This window comes from Adiantum capillus-veneris, chromosome 28 (assembly GCF_014529385.1).
Source record: "Adiantum capillus-veneris isolate H3 chromosome 28, ASM1452938v2, whole genome shotgun sequence".
Classification (NCBI taxonomy): domain Eukaryota; kingdom Viridiplantae; phylum Streptophyta; class Polypodiopsida; order Polypodiales; family Pteridaceae; genus Adiantum; species Adiantum capillus-veneris.
The window spans coordinates 30,308,799-30,328,209 of record NC_140958.1 but is presented as its reverse complement, the minus strand read 5'-3'; positions in this window follow the sequence as shown (position 1 = coordinate 30,328,209).

The window sequence follows — 19,411 nt, the reverse complement described above, 5'->3', positions numbered from 1 at the left end:
ATATACGCTCAAGACCCGTTCATCGATATTGAGCCTCCGGCTCTTATATGCTATGGCATGCCCTTCTTGAAGCAAAACTGCTCCAAGGCAATCACCACAAGCATCACATTGGACCCCAAATGTCTTTGAGAGATCCGAAAACATAAGGACTGGTTGGGAGGTAAGCTTCTCTTTGATCTTGTCAAAAGAATTTTGTTCTTTAGCAGTCCATGAGTACTTAACGTTCTTCTTTGTTAAGTCATGTAATGGTCTTGCTATTTGAGAAAATTTTTCTATGAAGCATCTATAGTATGCACACATACCAATGAAACTTCTTATCTCATGTAGATTCCTTGGATTAGGCCATGCTTTTATGACCTCCAACTTTGATGGATTCATACATATACCATCTTGAGAGATAATGTGACCTAAATATTGAATCTCTTGTAGAAAAAAATTACCTTTTTCAAAAATTAATGAGAATCTTATTCTCTGTCACAACTTGCAAAGATTACCTGAGGTGTCACTTGTACTCCTCAAGAGAGTTTGAGTAGCATGAAGATTTTTGTCCATCATGAGTTTGAATGCGTCTGAAGCATTTGTCATACCAAAATGTGTAACTTATCAAATAGATCTTCTACCCGCGGCACGAGAAATCTTTTTTTTCATAGTGATCCTATTTAGTGCTCTATACTCGTCACACATGTGATATGTGCCATCTTTCTTTTTCACTAAAAGTAATGGTGAACAGAATGGAGAGGAGCTAGGTCTCACCATCCCTTTTTCCACCAATTCATGCACTTGCCTCATGATCTCATCTTGTTGAGCTTGTGAAACTCAATAAGGAGGTTTATTAGGTGGTAAACTTCCTAGTAGAAGCTCTATTGCATGGTCATCATCCCGTCGTTTTGGAGGTAGCTCACTAGGGATGTCATCAATGAAAACATCTTGGAATCCATTTAGGAAATTAGACAACTCTAATTGCTGTTGATTCCCTTTATTGCTGCTTGTGAAAACATTAGAAACATTCACAAATTCTCTAACAAAAATCATATACGCAAAAATAGATCTTTTCATTGACTTATCAAAAGCAAGCATATTTACCAGGGATATGATGTTCCTCAAAGCATTAGCATATATGTACATGCTCTTTTACCTGTAGGTGAAGTATATTATCCTTTCAGGGAGCTTCATGTTGGCATCCATGCGGTTGAACCATGGTGCTCCTAGGAGAACATCCTCATGTTGGGGAGAGATAAAAATAAGTCTTCTTTGTTGATGTAGCTTTGGACATGAAGCCTCAAATCCTTAATCAAGGGAGTAATGGAGGTTTGATATCCCTTGAAATCTCCATCGGTAGTTATCATATCTCCCATCTTGAAATCTTGAATGCCCAACTTAGTGGCAAAATCTGTTGGTATGAAGTTATGAGTAGAGCCAGGGTCAAAGAGAATAAGGGCATCATGCTCCCTTACTTTTCCACAATCATAGGAGAGGTATGAGTCTTTGCAATAAGTATCCTCTTTTGAAGCTTCAACCATGGAAGCTCTAGGAGTGTCATTGAGTACATTTATTTTGGGGCAAGAATGATTTTGAAGCTTCAACCATGGAAGCTCTAGGAGTGTCATTGAGTACATTTCTTTTGGGGCAAGAATGATAACCATTTCCTTGCTCCCCACAATTGAAGCATCTATGTTCCTTATGAAAGGCCTCTAATTCTTTGGAAGAGAGCTTATTTTTACCTCCGTAATCTCCTTTATTCTTGACCTTATTGTTGTTGGCATTGGTGTCGCCTTGGGAAGAGTTTTGAGCATTCCTCTTCCTTTTAGATTCATTTGGATCCTTGTTTTCCATGGGCTTGAAATTTCTTCTCACCCCTTGTTGGAAATTGATCCTTGAAGCAACCATAGTGTGGTGGATGGCTTTGGTGATAGTGCTAGGCCATTGTGAGTTGACATACTCGGCCATTGTTAAAGAAGCCATTATTGCTTTTGTTAAAGAACTCTATTCTTTGAAAGACTATAGCTTTGAGATGTAAATCCCAAAACTTGTCTACATATTTGTGGATAGACTCGTTGAAGAACAGCTTCAAGCTCCACCATTTGATAAGCACTTTGTCCTTTGCATCGCTTGCAAGGAATTGCTTCATGATGGAAACTCGTAGAGTTTCCATGTCTTTGGGGCCTTGCCGTTGCCACAAAGGCTAGCCCACCATTGACGAGCAGATGTTTGGAAGTGCATAGCTACATGGTGTAGCTTGGAGGACTCCATGAAGCCCTTGTCTCCAAAGATCACATCAAATTGTTGGATGAAGGCTAATACTTTGTCTGTGGCACCAAAGGTGCCATCATAGGTGAGAAAAGAGATACTCTTTTCTCCCTCTTTGAATTTATTGAGATTTTGTGATCTTTGCCATGCAAGGTATGGTTTGCGATGTCCTCGCCTCTTGTATTCTCTAGGAGAATAGCTATAGCTTTTGTCAAAAGAGGAGGAAGTTGAAGAGGGTGACCTATTTCTTGCCTTTTTCTTCCTTTGTTTCCTTTCTTCCCTTTCGGAGTGACAAGGACAAGGACTATGGGTTGACCGTTTCCTCTTTGGAGGAGTTGGCGATAGTCTAGACTACCATCTTCATGGAGCCACATCTTTAGAGGAACTTAGGGATTCACTTATTTCTCGTTATTTGGATTCCTCCTCTCTTATGGGAGGGAGTCTTATTTTGGGAGGCTCATAAAGAGGCCTCCTAAACTCTCTCTTGTATTGGAGAGGAAGGGAAATCGCATAAGCACAAAGTTGTTGGGTAACTTCGGCTTGCAAAGTAGGGTTGCCCATAGCTTGATGCAACCTACTAACAAGATAATTGATAAACATGGGGGCATCATCATTAGCACCTTCAGGTGCAAAATCAAAGTTATCAATGTTCATTCTACTCTCTTGGCTATTATCAGCCATGCTAATTATACTTATGTGTTTACTTAGTGTATCCTTTGGCAGTTCAAGACCTTAGTTGCTACTCCTCTTAGCCTTTGAAAAGAAGCACTTAAGTATCTACACCCACATCTCAAATTGGTTAATTATAGAGAGTAGTGGAGTGGGTCTAACGTAGCGAAATTTCCGCAGGATAGCTCCTTTCGACTTCTTATGGTTCAATAATGGTAAAGCTGTAGACAAGCCTAAAAAATCCCCATTATTAAGACCAAAGCTCCCGAGGTGTGCACCATATTCCATATAGTAGTCTCAACAAAACCAATAATAGATCCCAATCCCACTTACCCTAATATAATTAGCAAAATCAACCATTAATAGGCTACTTAAGGACCTCTCTTCTTAAGCAGGAAAGGAGAAACCAAATGCTCTGATACCAATATAATGAAAATGGTCCATGAACTTTGAGAATAGCAAAAATTAAGAGAATTAGAGTGAGCATTTTTGTGAGATCACTTTGAGAACATAGAGGGTGAGCTTGATTCATGGTAGCAACATAAACATAATACTTAATTAACTTGGCATGAACAATAATTTTGCAAGAGAGAGAGTATTAGAGAACATGGCAATAGTTGAGGACCCGATTTACTTGGAGCCGGTCCCCCCTCCAAAAGGCGTTTGTATTATAGATTCTCCCATCAAGAGAGACTTGGTGCAATACAATCTTTGTGTTCCTTGTGACCTTGGTGATGCTATGAAGATGGAAAGCTTTATGCATCATGAGAATAACAGAAAATTTACAAAAAGTATAAACCATCCCAAGCCTCAGTCCCAAGGCCTCAAACACCATCAAAGGTGGAGAGAGCTAGCAAGGAATGAGGGTAGGAAAGAGGAAGAAGAATCATACATAGGAGAAAGAAATAGTTCCTCACTTATCATCACTCTTCTTGCTTAGCATAGCATAATAGCATAGTAATGAAGATGAAGAATATGGCAAGCTTAAGTATTGAAGCATGTCTCTTGGTTGGATTTGCATTCCATAGCCAAGAGTGTTGGTGTAGGCTCTCCAGTTCTCAACAAGCGTGGAGAAGGATATGGAGCTCTTACACTTTGTACTCCACACAATGAGAGAATGTGTGTGGGTGTATGGGAGAGTAAACCCCTTTCATGCCTGGTCCAACTCTCTCTCTCTCTCTCTCTCTCTCTCTCTCTCTCTCTTTCTCGTAATATTTAATTATATCATTTGGGAAGTGTCCTCTTTTTCCTTTTTGAGAGAAAGAACTTAATTATTTATTTTTATGCATCTAAATTCTCATTGGACCCCTTTAAAGCCTATCCAATAGGATTCAAGAACATCATGAGGGCCACATGTGGAGAACTTTTTGAACATGTGTCTTTTATGCTTCTTAAGTCATTTGGTTTGAATTGAATACTTCAACAAGCACTTAGTCAATCAAGCATGTGTGTTTTATGCTTATGAAGTTTTTTGGTTTGAATTGAATACTTAGCACTTAGTGAATCAAGTATGGAAAAGTTGATGCCTCTTGCGAGTTTATCTTTGGATTGAACATTTCAAGAACTTTAGTCTTTTAAGCATAAAAGTCACCTCAAGATTTTGGAAAGGTTCCCACAAACACTTAGCAAGCCGACAAGCACCTCATTCTTGGGTAGGATTTCCACCTCAACGCCAGCCCTAGCTTGCCTAAGGTCAAAGGATTTTCTAACACTAATTTTTGGAGGTCTTTAATGAAGCTAACCCTAACGTCTTTTAAGCTCCACTAGTAGATGCACATTGCTCTTTGCCTCCTTCTGGACCCCTATTGAGATATAACCATTCTCTTCTCTTGGTCCCTTGATGAGGTAAATCTAGAAGCACTTATTGCACATTTCTCTTTGGTAGACCACCTCCTTTTGGACCCCTATTGAGATGCAACCATTTCTCCTTTTGGTCCCGTGTTGAGATAGGTCTAGAAGCACATACCTATATCCTAACTCTTGTTTCCCTTTTATCTTACCATATTAAATGATCAGTTTAAGATGAGAAAATCATTCGGTAAAGTTAGATATTATATTTTATGACATTGTCTCAACGTAGAAAACTAGTGTTTCGTTGCACACTGCAATGACCTCTTGCATCAACTATGTGGTCATGGTTGTACACATGTTAATCTTTCTCTCAACATCCTTTGATCTCCACTTCACAATCTTGCCAAATCGTCAAATTTCCACAAAAGCCACTAGAAACTCTTTGGGCTCATTGAGACAGTTTCATGCATTTTAGTAGATGTGCCTCCTACATGATGAAGCAACATTTCACATATAAGACTCTCAGCCATCCTACTCCTCCCTAATGGACAAGAGTGAATGTTTTGCAAGGTTCAAAGCACACGTGGTACATTTAATCTTATCTCTTATCAACCAATAGTACATAAAAACAAGACATGTAGAGACATTAGGAGCTATCCATAATGAATTCATGATAGTGTGCCAAAGGTAATTACGACTATACTTTCGTTAGAGGAATCTAATAATATAAGGCTTCTTTCTCTTTGCAAGAAAAATACCCATGAGCTAATAAAACTACGAAATGGCTACAAACAACCTCTATGAAAGAGGGATACATCAAAAACATGGGGAGACTCTCATAGTCAGAAGACAAAGTGCATGCAATGAGGGCTAAATCAGAAGATGGGAGGCAAAAACAACCACATTGGAGGCCGGTAGTGCCATCTAGGCACACCTTTTTTTCCTAAAAATTGCACGGTAGGTGAATGTTTGCAGAAGCATCAGATGGCTATAATAGGAATCCTTACGTTAAACAAATCCTCAAAACATCACTTCGTTAACATTAGACACATTCTCTAAACATTAATTTGTAAATTTTAAATAAACCCTCTACTAGTAGTTCTTAAGAAGAACCCTACTTATTTATAAAACCACTCATAGATTCATACAATACTATAGGAAGTCACTTCACCTTCGATCTTACTTAGTTATATTTAAGTGGCAGTCAATGATATCACAAAGGTTGCAAAATGGTATTAAGTATGTGTTTTTTTGGCAATCTGATGCTTCACATACACTACATTTTTTGGGATTCCACCCACACACCTCTCATACACCCACACCCCCATGTCACACAAGTTGAAACATAGCAAGCATGCTTAAAGCCAGTCTCTTTTACTGCCTATTACACATCGCTGTCTCTATGTCACACTATTTGAACCATAGCAGGCATGCTTAAAGCCCCTCTCTTTTACTGCTAGGCCAACCCCCCTTGGACCTTGGCTAGATATCAATTAACACTAGCACTCTCGAGTGTTTTTTTTTACCAGAATCCTATGCTATTGCAATCTCTCTCTCTCTGTCTCTCTCTCTCTCTCTCTCTCTCTCTCTCTCTCTCTCTCTCTCTCTCTCTCTCTCTCTCTCTCTCTCTCTCTCTCTCACACACACACACACACACACACACGCACGAATTTTATGCACAATATTGTTATGATCATAGTTTTAGGTTTCCTTGCAATTAGTGATGCGCACGTGTGTGTGTGTGTGTGTGCGCATGTGCGTGCACTTCATGCACACACACACACAAATCTACGTGACGATAGGACAATGATGATGGTAGAGAAAGAAATAGACTAGAGGCAAGGGGAAGCTTTCCCAAGAAGCATCCGTAGTGAAGAGGGAAACAACGGGTCTTGGTCACATTGGTGAGGTGGTGAGCACACATACCCTCTCTCTCTCTCTCTCTCTCTCTCTCTCTCTCTCTATATATATATATATATATATATATATATATATATATATATATATATATATATATATTCATGTGCTTCTTTGAATTATGCTGCCATCTGACACTAGATTATGTGTTTGTTTTGTTGCTCACCTGCATGGCAAGGTATTGCTTCCATGATCGACAACGGCAGTGTGTCTTTTAACGGTAACATTGTCATCCGAACTCTCTCTCTCTCTCTCTCTCTCTCTCTCTCTCTCTCTCTCTCTCTCTCTCTCTAGCTCGCTCGCTCGCTCAAGTGGTATAACCATTTTTATCACCCAAGTGTGGTACATTGGCTATGCCATTTCCATGTTGAATAACATGTCTTGAGTTCAACTCCTTGTCCGATAGATCTTTAAGGTCTCTTGGGATAGTTTCTTACGACGTTAAAAATATCTTCTTCTCGGGTATGTGTATGTGTGTGTGTGTGTGTGTGTGTGAGAGAGAGAGAGAGAGAGAGAGAGAGAGAGAGAGAGAGAGATAATAAAAAGAGGAAAATGGTATAACCTTTCTATCACCCAAGTGTGGTAGATTGGCTATGCCATTTCCCACTTGAATAATAGGTCTTGAGTTCAGCTCTCCTCGTCGGATAGATCTTTAAGGTCTCTTGGGATAGTTTCCTACGGCAAAACGATGCTCTCTCTCTCTTTCTCTCATTGATTTAAATGCATAGTTGATGACGATATTGTTGCATGCACTAAAGTGCTCTTAATGAGTCCTAGAAGAGCGCCAATGATTTTCTCTTAATGAAACCCCAACCTTCACAGATAGCGCGACTCTCATTCGCTTGCCCTTCAGGCTTCCATAGGAGGGAGGACAGACAATCTCTCTCTCTCTCTCTCTCTCTCTCTCTCTCTCTCTCTCTCTCTCTCTCTCTCTCCCCCCCCCCCCCCCCCCACTTTTTCGTTCTCTCTCTACATACGGTCCGTGACTATCTTCCATATCTAAAACACAGCTCACCATCACAGCTCTCCATGTGTCATTGTCTTTCTGTGTTCCGATTTCGGCTTTCTTGTTGATTGACTATATGTGCACCACAACGTGACGAGAGAGGTATGAGTGAGAGAGAGAGAGAGAGAGAGAGAGAGAGAGAGAGAGAGAGAGAGAGAGAGAGAGAGAGAGAGAGAGAGAGAGAGAGAGAGAGAGAGAGAGAGAGAGAGAGAGAGAGAGAGAGAGAGAGAGTGATACGCAGAGAGAGCCAAGAAAGTGATGGCAAGAAGGATATGTTATATTGATCCGAGGAGGTGCAGTTATATACAAAAGGATGAGGCAGTTACAAGCCATGTGACGCTCATTGGAATGCGGGCCGTTGTGCCAATTAGGATGACACGTTGTTGGATGATGTGGATTAATATCCCCGTATGCCTCCATAAGACACATCGTCCATACAGAGGCATGTATGTGTGCATACTGTGATGTGATCATGACACAGATCTACATGCTTTGGAAAAATACAATATGTGTATGCAATTATTCTTGGTGTGACTTCCAAGGTCTTCAACCTAGATCAAGGTCCGACTTGGTTAATGAAGAAGATTAGCAACTCTGATTGCTGCTTTGGTTGAGCTTTGAAAGGCTTCTTCAGATCTGTAGCATGAATGATTTCACGAGCTTGAATTCCAAATATTCGCCCTCGCAAGCGAAGTGAAAGAAGAAATTCATCAAGAACTGCGCGTCCTCTAGGGTCAAAGGGTTCAAAAGTGATAAATTTTGGGTTAGGTGCGGGATTCAAGGCGGTATTGTAGACCTGAATATTGTGATGGGTGGAAGGCTCAATTGGCAAAGGCTCAAGCGAAGAAACCAATGGGAAGGGAGATGGATAGGGAGAAACATCATCAGTGGAGAGCTGAAATGGTTGGGATTGATGAAGATAGCTCAACAGGTGCATAGGGTATTGGATGGCAGACGTGCCGGGATGTTGCATGAGGTGGAAAGTATGGATGAACTGTTGCATTGCATGTGTGATGGGAAACCAATAAGCACCGGATATGGAACGACCAAGTGGATGCTCAGTAGACAAAGGATGGAAGGGGTGCTAAGGAGGAAGAGGCACAACAATATAAGCATCAAGTAAATCCAGCTTGAAAAATGGATTTGAAGAGGTATTCACAGTAGCTTCAAGGAGAGGCGGCCAAAGCTTGGATTTGCTCAAATCCTTGGCAAGGTGTTGAGTGTTTGTTTCTGGATCATCTCGCCTGCGAGGATTGATGGCATTCGAGGGTTTTGAGTTGGATTTACATCTATGAAAGCATCTTTTGCAGTAAGTGCATACTAAATAGCTATCCTCAAAAGGGTGTCAGACTTTGTTGGGGCTGGAACCAGGGTTATGTGAGCGGCGTGGGGCTCTCTTTGAGCATGAAAAGGTTCCCCAAGGGAATGGCTCCCCACCTTGGTGTTGACTATGGGTAGGGCAGCTAAAGAGGGCATTGGATAGGAAGTGGAAGAGGTAGTTGTGTATGCTTCAGAGATGGATTCAGTTGGCCCAGCCCTTCGAGTTGGAAGCAGGGCAGCGGAGCTTCAAACTGAGATCTGGGCCTCAGGCCGCCAGATGTGACAAAGGTTGCAGCCTTCGCTGCACTGAGGGCAAATGTGTAAGGTGCTTCCAAAGCTTGGTTTGCTTTGTGTGGAGCATCTGCAGGGTGCCTGACTGAGTGGCCAGTGGCCTGGACCAAGGCATGAACTGCAGCACCAAGGGTATCCACGTCCGAAGGAGCATTTTTATCTAGTAGAGCAAGGGGTTGGGAGGTTGGTGCAGGAGATTTAGCAACAGGGTTGGCGAAGGCATCTGCAAGATGGGCAAGGCCAGCGGAAGCAAGGCAGCCTTGGGCTGCAACACCTTCATCTTCAGGTGTGCAGGCAGTCTTGGACGCAGGTGTGCAGACGGATTGGGGGAGTTTGTTGACTGTCAGAGCGCGCGTAGATGATCATCGATCAGCTGACGTTATGGGCTTGCGAACTCATGGAGACACTCTAAATAGACCACTTGCATCAATGGCAAGCTCGCCATCACCATCGCATGTTGAAAAGGCAACCAAGAAAACCCTATATCACAGTCCCCTTCAGGTCGTCCTACGCGTCTCTCTCTCTCTCTCTCTCTCTCTCTCTCTCTCTCTCTCTCTCTCTCTCTCTCTCTCTCTCTCACGCGCACGCGCGCCAAATCCCTGATATTAAATCCTGATCAGCCATTACAAACCTTCGAGGGTGAGGAAATTAGGGGTGACTTTGGGAGCTCGCTAACCGTCAGCGTGCGCGCAGACGATCACCGAGCTTACGTTATGGGCTTTTCTAGTGCTTAGAAGAGTCATTTTTCTTTCAATTCTAAGCCCACACAACTTCAAAAATTGAGAACAAAATCTCTTAAACCGTTTGCGTGCTCTCATGGGATCTTTTTTTTATCAACAAAAAAGAATCTTTTTTCTATATATTTTTCTTAAGCCAAAAATTAAGGACGGTCGCCCTATGCGTCCGGCATATTGTGCTAGCAAGATACCTTGTTGATGCCTTCAAGAGCCCAAGTCCCTCTACGTGCACGTTGACGGAATTTGACCTCGTGAAGACATCAACATAATTTTGACTTCGCACTATTTATATCTATTTCCATTGCAATAAGCCCCATAATTAAAAAAAAAACAGTTTCACCAATTGTGTCCTCTTATAGTAAGCCCCGCAACAACAATATTGTTTTTACTCATTATGTCTTTGAGAGCTCGCAGCTCGTCCACGCGCGCGCGGACGAATTGCGAGCTCTTTCCCTATAATTTTATGGTTGATATATTAGATAATGTTGGTCAATTTGCGTGCGTGATCTCTTCTCCTACAATTTTAAGGTTGATATGTTAGATAATGATAGCCTGTCTCGGTGTGTGAGCTCTTCTCTTACAATTTTAAGCCTAGTATGTTAGATAATGATTTGACCAAAGTTAGGACAATCTTATTCTTTTGACTTTGGAAACCTCAGGAATGGTGTTGCTACTTGCGAGTGGAAGGATTTGAAGTTGGGTAATAGGTTTGGAAGCCAAGATAGTGAGAAGAAATTGAGTATGGAGTTGGTGATACACAACTCATAGACAAATGAATCGGATTAAGCTACACAATAGCAAAGACTCTAGCACAACCATGGTAGGTTTGGACACACCCCTAAATGAGTAGCCAATGACATCGTGAATGAACACAACTGCAGAGGCTACTAACTAGCATACTCTCATTGTAATCAAAGCCTTAAATATTACGTCTTGACTCTCAGACTCTAAACATTTTTACTATTATTTCTTGTTCAGCAGTTATGCAATATATTTTTGAGGTCTCTTGGAAGTGCTCCTACAATGTAAAAATTGTTATTTTTCTAAAAGCACTTGTTATATAGAGACCACTTGATTTGTACTTGTTTAAATGATTTTAAGATTGTTTTGACCAAATTTCTCTACACTTGCCTATAACAAGGCTATTCTTATGCTTGTCCAATGTGTGCATTTCAAGTATGCCCAATTACCCTTTTAATTTGTAAACAATGTGATGAGAGGTATGAGGCCGGATAACATGTGTCACACTCTTGAGGGATCCATTATATTAACACCAAGTTGCTATTGTATCTTCTCTAAATTGTTTGAAATTTGAAAAACAGAAAACCCTTTCTATCAAATTCACTTGGTAGATTAACATGAATATACAGTAGAACCCACCAAGGTCACACTTGGTAATTCTTTAAATTAGGTGCGACACTAGATAGTGCTCCTATATATAGGTATATCTTCTTTTAATGCCTCTAGTACCTTAGGAGAATTTTGTTGTTATTACAATGTTGTTTTTTAAGATGCATTACATGTGTAGGGTATGCACTAGGAGGTTTTTTTTTTTTGAGCTAAGATAGCATATGTACAATGTATTTTTAAATGTATAAATATCCTATAGAGTGTTGTAGGCCCCACTCCTGACCTTTATATACACTCAAAATTTAGTAAAATATTCTTGTATTTATTTTGATTTTGTTGTATGTAAAGAGGAGCTTGCTCAACCCCCAACTTGCACACACTTGCCAATAGTCAAAACCCTACATTCAACCCCCAAGGACATGTGCTTGATGATAGTACATTTCTATTGTATTCGCAACATAGATTCACAATTTTTATTTATCCAAGGCTTGGGCTACTGCTAAATCACATGGAAAAATACAAAGCTTGTTGATATCACATGTACTAAGATTTTACGAAAATATTTCTAAGATTTTACTTTCCAAACCATCTTCTGTATGCACTCTTTTTAATCCATATGGTTTAAGGAAAATACATATTGTTCAATGGTTTTGACCACATAAGATAGATAAAGTCTTTCTCTACGTCCTAAAAAAGGCTAAAATAGATTACTATCAATTTGGTACCTCCCTAGGATAATGGTGTCAAAAGTGCCTAATATCCTTATTGAAATGAATGTTGAGTCATATATGAGAGATGAAATAACATGAACAAATAAAGGTAGTAAACAATAAAGGGGCTCCTATTTTTTTTAAGGGTTCTTATTTTTCCTCAGTGTGTTCGCCACTTTTGTAGGAAACTTGAATTAAGTGAGTAGTTTTATTAAGGGTATGTAGCATCAAGACAAGTCTCCACATACCATGTATGGGTAAGACTTGTCGTTGAGAGGAGAGAGCTCCCATTTGTGCATCTTGCTAGAGGAAAGTCGAAAGAAATAAAGAGTGTAGAGAGAGATGAAGATAGAAACACCACAAAATATTGCATACACATTATCTCTTATAGTGAACAAAACTCGCTCCCATGTCTCAATTTTGGGTCCTATCTCCAAAGTCACTAAATTCCCTTTTCGTAATAGTTACTAAAAATTTGGCTTTATTTAGTACACTCACAACCTAGTGCATAGCATGGAGAACATAGAGTGAACTTCCATGGTATATAAGAAGGGATAGCTTGGTTGTGAATGACACAATAAAGGTGATGTTTAGACCACTACTAGTCCAAGATGTTCTCCTTCTAAGCGTGGTAGATGCACATGAAGTTACAATTGCATCTTAGTAGTTTTTCCTTGCTTATTACAAAGGTAGTATCTTGGTCATGTGAATAATAATTTAATAGAGTGTACAACTAAGCACTTACAACAATGGTTTATGACATTTAATTTGCTAATCATAACACATGTCTAGTGCCAATCCTTGTATATATGATCAAAGATGATTGTAAACATTTTTGTTATAGGAATAATAGATAAGACTAGTTAAGGTTTTTTGACTTGAATCCAACTATATCTGTGTATAATGATTAACACTTTATTGAGTGCAAATTCTTTTAGGTACCATAAGAATTTCTTTGCCATGAAATTTTTCTATTTTGAGTAGCATTCCTTATGAATGCAACTAATTGTCTATACATGGTCTAAAATGGATTCGATGAAGGTGTGCTTTTTTTGCAAGTGAAAGCTCAAAAGTTAATGGGTGCTATAATGGAAAATAATCATCACAAAAAAAGCTCTAAATTCTCCTAAAAAGCTCTAAATTAGAAGCTTGCAAAAAATAAGCACTCCTACAAAATCATTGTTGAACCAAATGAGTGTCAGTTTTCTCATACCAAGCATGAGGAGATTGCCTCAACCCATACAAAGCTTTCTTACATTTGCACACTTTATCTTTATGGCCTTTAATGACAAAACCTCAAGGTTGCATTACATAAACTTCCTCAAATATATCACCATTCAAGAAATCAATAAACATATATGATTGATGTACATTCCATACAAAATGAGATGCGAATGCAAATTCAAAAATGCAAAGTAGTCATACAACAAGTGGGAGAAAAATTCTCTTTATAATCTATGCCATTTTGCTATTCATAACCTTTTGCAACAAGGTGAGCATTATAGTAATAAATCTCACCATCCGGATTACGTTTCAACTTGTAAACCCACTTTGTACCAATGGCCAAAGGTGGTGTATAGCCTAAGACAAGCCTTCTAGTCAATTTTGGTCCAATTGGAGTTGATTAGACTGATCAAGATCAACAACAGGTTGTCGGAACAGATTTCTGATTCAACAGCTAATAGGTGTCCAAATCAAAAAGTAAAAATAGCTGTGGGCTCAGCACATCAAGGGGAAACCATAGTGCAAAAATCCAGGTAAAACAAAGCAGGAGACATCCTACGCGTAGGATGTTTATTGGGGCCTACTGAAGAGAAAATTTGATCGGGCATAGACAGTGAGATTCCATTTGGCTTAAGGATTCCAGAACTTCTTTCAGAAGTAAATTTGGACCTTGTTTGCCCATTTGACAGAGAAAAAGCTAAATTCAGACTTTTTTGCGTAAATTGATCAACGTCCGAGGGAAGTACAGTTTCAGATTAGTAGACCTAATCCAGAACATCAGCAGTGTATAAAATACAGTAGTGGTTGAGATTAACTCTCCAGTTATACCAATCGTTACTAAGATAACCTCTAGCAAAAAAATGCTTTGATTCGATTGCCGAAATTAAACGCTTGTGTACAGGTATATTCAGAAACAAAGCAAGAAGTTGTGCAGAAACTGATCCTTTGCCAGGTGAGTGGTTGGATTTGTGATAAATTGCATTGATAAGTTTGATGAATTTAAGATCAGGAAGATCCATTGTTAGAGACAAGAAGGTGGTAGGTGACCAAGGTAGCTTAGTGTCCACCAAAGAGAGTGTGACTCAGGCAAGGTTAGATCCGCTAGCACCAATTATTGAGGAAGGTAGTGATACTGACACTTCGTCAGACAAATCTTTCTTCATGATGGGTAGTCAACAGCCGGGAGGTTTCACCTATGACGGACCTATGTTAGGAGGAAGCACCTCCCAAAATCCTTTGAATGATTCCAAGCTCACTGTGATCTACTTAGAAGGAACAAACTCGAGGGAGCCCTACTCTATTATGACTATCGAGGACGCAAGTGCATTTGTATTGAAGAGAGGCCAGCTCAAAGATTGGAGATAATCTGAGTCTATGATGATGGTGGAGATAGATTCCGAGACGAAAAGGGGAACCACTATCTAATAGTTAGAAACCCTGAAGATTACAACAGATATGGAGATAACGTGGCGATAGGGAAAATGGTTTCAGAAGCTCAAGAACCGCCACCAAATATTGATCGGTCTGGAGCTATTTTTATGTATGATAAGAAAACAACCAGGGTTCCAACTTATAACGAGAACGTGGGAATATACAAGCATGAGAGTGAGGGTATAGTCTCTTACTTTCGCAGCAAAGAACCATTCGTAAACGAATTAAGCAAAGACCAACCGGCAAAGCAGTATGTATGCTTTGCTGCTTTGCCATTCTCTTATGAAATTGCCATGGGGAAGGGTATAGTTTTTGTTGATAGATATGGGCGAGAATACCAACGTATTCTCCCAGAGGAGGTAGAAAGGGAAACAGGTCTAAGAGCATCAACATATGCCCCTGAAGAAGTGCCAAGAGCCACCTACACCCCAAGCAAGTCAACAAATCCTTTTTCAGAAGATTATGATGCTACCTCACATTCCACCCGACCGCACGCATTCAACAACCAAGACCAACCGGCAAAGCAGCCATCATTGCAGGCATGGCTTCGACAAAGTGCAACAATGGAGCAAGACCGAAACCGAGAAGATTATCAAGCTGCACGAGGGCTAAGGGATTCGCAAGAACCACCACTCTATTCAAGGTATCAAGGAGAGAGTAAGCCCAAGACTCAAGGGTCAACAGAGCCTGGAGGACCACCCATAGAACGAGTTCGAAGAGATGAACCACCTCCAGCGAGAACCGTTAGAAATTATGGCTTAGGAGCACCACTGGGAGAGGAACCAGCCTATTACAGAAGACTTGAGGAGGTATATCGATTAGGATGGGGACATACAATGATGAGGTTTGTAGACCATCCGAGAATTAGGCCTTCTCAAGTGCAAAAATGGGTAAACAAGAAATACACAGGAATTAGAGACCCAAGAGATCATGTAGCAGCCTTTGTGCGTTTAATTCGAGCCGAAGAGGTGTTAGACTTCCCTACCCAATTTGCAGGGTTTGGACTAACCCTAGAGAATGATGCCGCTACTTGGTTTGACTCTGTAGAGTGTAGAGACTTTGAGTCTATGGAGGAAGTGTTTGATGAGTTTATCGAGGAATTCTCACAAAGGGGGATAGCTCATAATACCATCTCACAAATCCATAAATTTAAACAGAAAGATGGGGAATCTGTTCGAAAGGCAGCCCTAAGACTAAAAAGATATGTTAAGTTCTATCCTGTGGAAGAACTGCCAACTCAGTCCAGACTTATGCTAATATTAATCCAAGGACTAAGGAATGTGGATCTACAGAAAGACTTACATATGAAGAGGAGCACGAAGTTGAATGAGTTGACCAAGGAGGCTCTTTACCTGGTGGACAATTGTGCGGTCTACAAAGAGGGGGAGTTCAAGGACCTTGACGACAATTCATCTTCACAACAAAGTGGAAGCAAGTCTTCTAAGACAGCACCGAAAGAAGAAGTAGCTGTAAACCAGGAGCAGCTTGTAGATGAAGTGCTAAGGAAGATTAACTTGTACGCCAAACCCCAGGCTAAACAACCCAAGTGGTGTGATATTGAACAAAAATGGACAAACCATGGGACAGAGGAATGTTATTATAACAAGGGGTATGTGAGAGAGAGACCTTACTCTCCCCAAGTTTCGGTAGATTCTCCTCAAGCTCCACCGATGCCTAGGTATCAAGCAGGCAACCTACCAGGACCTGTAGGTGTAGAAAGACCACAACCGGTGTTGAGGCAACAACCACCCCTACCAAGATTATGACTAGTCGGTATAAGATACACACCAACCGTAACAGAATCAGAGGATAAGGCTTTGGTGCCTATGCATGCATATTATGAAGACCCCAATGGATATGCACCAAAACCTGTCTATTATCCACCGGAAGATCCCTCGACACCAGAACCATGGAGCATGATAGGAAATACAGGACCACCAACTGCTACACAGGCAGCAGGAGAAGGAAGATATAGCTTAGATGAACGAACATTGTTGTTCATAGCCAATGGAGGCATGGGCGGACAGAGACATGCATACCAACAAAGAGGAGCTCAAGGAGCACCTCAACAACCTAAGTGACCCTGCTACAAGTGTGGCGGAGATCATTGGCTAAGCGACTGTCCTCACCATGAGATCATCAGAGTCAATGCGTATTGCCCCGAATGTGGAATTACTCATTTGATTCCTGAATGCCCTAAAAACCCTAGTAAAGGAGCAAAAACTACTCTAAACATGCTGGAAGTAGTGCCATCTAGTGAAGGGTCAGAAAATGAAACGGTAATACCCATTCAGGTAGTTACAAGGGCACAAGCTCAAAAAAGGACAGACGAGCCCATAACTGAAGAGCCAAAAACCGATGCCCCTAGTTCAGAAACAAAAAATCAACGAAGCACTTGGAAAGCTAGAAAGGCTCGTATGAAAACTAGGAAGGAACGAGAGAAAACCGCTTTAGTGGAGGAGCTGAAGCAAGCAAAGGATAGATTAGAGCGGTTAGAGGATCTAGCTAGCTTAAGCACACACCACGGCAACCATAGCACCCAAGGAAATAGTAGAGCCCAAAAGTGCAGGATCAGGAGGATCTGTACTGGCTGAAAAGGTCAATGAGCAGTTGGATGCGCTTCTAAAAGCTTATGAAGCTAGACTTAAAAAGAACCAAACCCAGGAGCAAAGGTGGATGAATTATCCATATACAGAAATAGAAAAACAGAGGTTGGAAATGTGCAAAAAGATGATCGAAACAGCTCAATCATTAATGGAAGACCCGCTGGGTAAACCTGCAAATTGGTATGAGGCACCAACTCCAATCCCTATCCAAACAACTTTAGAGAAACATGTAGAAACAAAGGAAAGACTCACTAATGCCTATGAGTCCAGAGGAGAGCCTATCATAGTGCCAAATACCACAAATGAGGCAAGTGATGGTGGAGAGGGGGAATGGGGAACGACACCCGACACAACCAGAAACGTCTATCTATAGCTCAGGGTCAACAAAGCACCCCAAACCACTCGAAAACACCTTCGAAATGACAATCTACACATAATCCGCTTCACCTGCCCAGTTCCCAAGCGCACACACGCTATCTAGGACCGCAAAAGGAACCGACACCTCACTGCACGTGCTCTCTCTCTCTCTCTTCTCTCTCTCTCTCTCTCTCTCTCTCTCTCTCTCTCTCTCTCTCTCTCTCTCTCTCTCTCTCTCTCTCTCTCTCTCTCTTTGCAAAGCACCAACAATTCGGGCGTACACACGCTTCACCGGCACCGCGGCTGGCAACAGACGAGACGACAAAGAGAAATGGGGAAGGGAGATGCGACACGGCACCATAGACCAAAAGGGTTGTGCATTAATGGATTCCAAGCTCCATTACAATCCTTCTATGAGCTTCTCTCTCTTCTCCTTTCATGTACAGTCCCAGGAAAAGCTAAAAAAGCCCCTAGTTACAAAAAGTTTTGCCCCTTTACTGGGCCCGTTTTTGAGTTTTTTTTGCATTTTTCATGGTAGGCCGACATGTGGAACTCCCCTTGAGAGGCTCAACTTGACTTTGACTAGCTTGGTGCTTATCCCGAGGCTTCATACTTCACTCTACACACAAGCACCCTCTAGGGAGCAACGACGGCATCATCGTTGCCCCTAAGGGCCCACATTGTCCTCAAAAATGTTTTGGACCAAATTTGTCCACGGGAAACGGCCCCCCCATGGGCAAGATGCCACGTCATCACCCTCCTCACGCGGGTCGAGCTGCCCAAAACCACCGCGCCACCACCTGTAGCACCACCACAACAGCGCCATGCGCGGACACCATGGCCACGAGCTCCCAAGGAGCCTCTCTCTCCCTTTGTGACACTATGAGGGCCTCAGGGCCCAGCTCAAATAGCCCGAGTCCGACAGTTTTAGCTCCGCCTATGGGTTCATCCAGTGTGCCACGTGGCACCCTCCAATGCCTTGGCCTTCAAACCCCATGAAATACTTCACATGAAGAATGAAAACCATCCAATTTTTTTGGCCTCCTTCTATAAGCTTCCCTTTGTTGCTCCCGGACCCGATTGCCAAGCAGAAGAAACCAACGGAGACTCCACATTCCCAGCCCCGTCTACACCTATCATGTCTGCATTTCAAACCCTCGGCGCCCTCGAACTAAGGCCTCCAAAACAAGGAAAAAACATCCGCAATTGTTCACGCCCAAATGCTCCCAACTTCATTTCATTGTATCTGACCGACCGAGCATCCGATGGACGTGCAGTCGATTCCGACTAGCTCCACATGGTAAACATTCCCACCGAGAACCTTGGCAAGGCTCAAAAACCGCCAGATGGCACATCTTCCAATGTGGCCAAGTGGGCTCACAGACCCGACCCCCAGAAAATCTTCAAATCGCCATAACTTGCTATCCAGAGCTCCGGTTCACGATCCGAGAAGACAGGCATGCTCCATAACTCGATCACTACACACATATGCACTAACATAAGCCTGGGACACCTGTCCCCAACTACCCTACCCGTCGGAGATCTGCTACACACCCTTTCTTTAAACTGCAATATCTAGAGCCTCGGGACTCCGTTTGACGATCCGTCTGGACCGGCCTGGAGAGCACACTGAGGACCACACTTTGGCACATGATGGCCGCCTTGTGGATAACTTTTGACTGCTAGCCCTGTTAGCCACCGTATGGAGCCTTCTTGGCCCAAAACCCCGTATTGGACATACATTTTTGCTTCCAC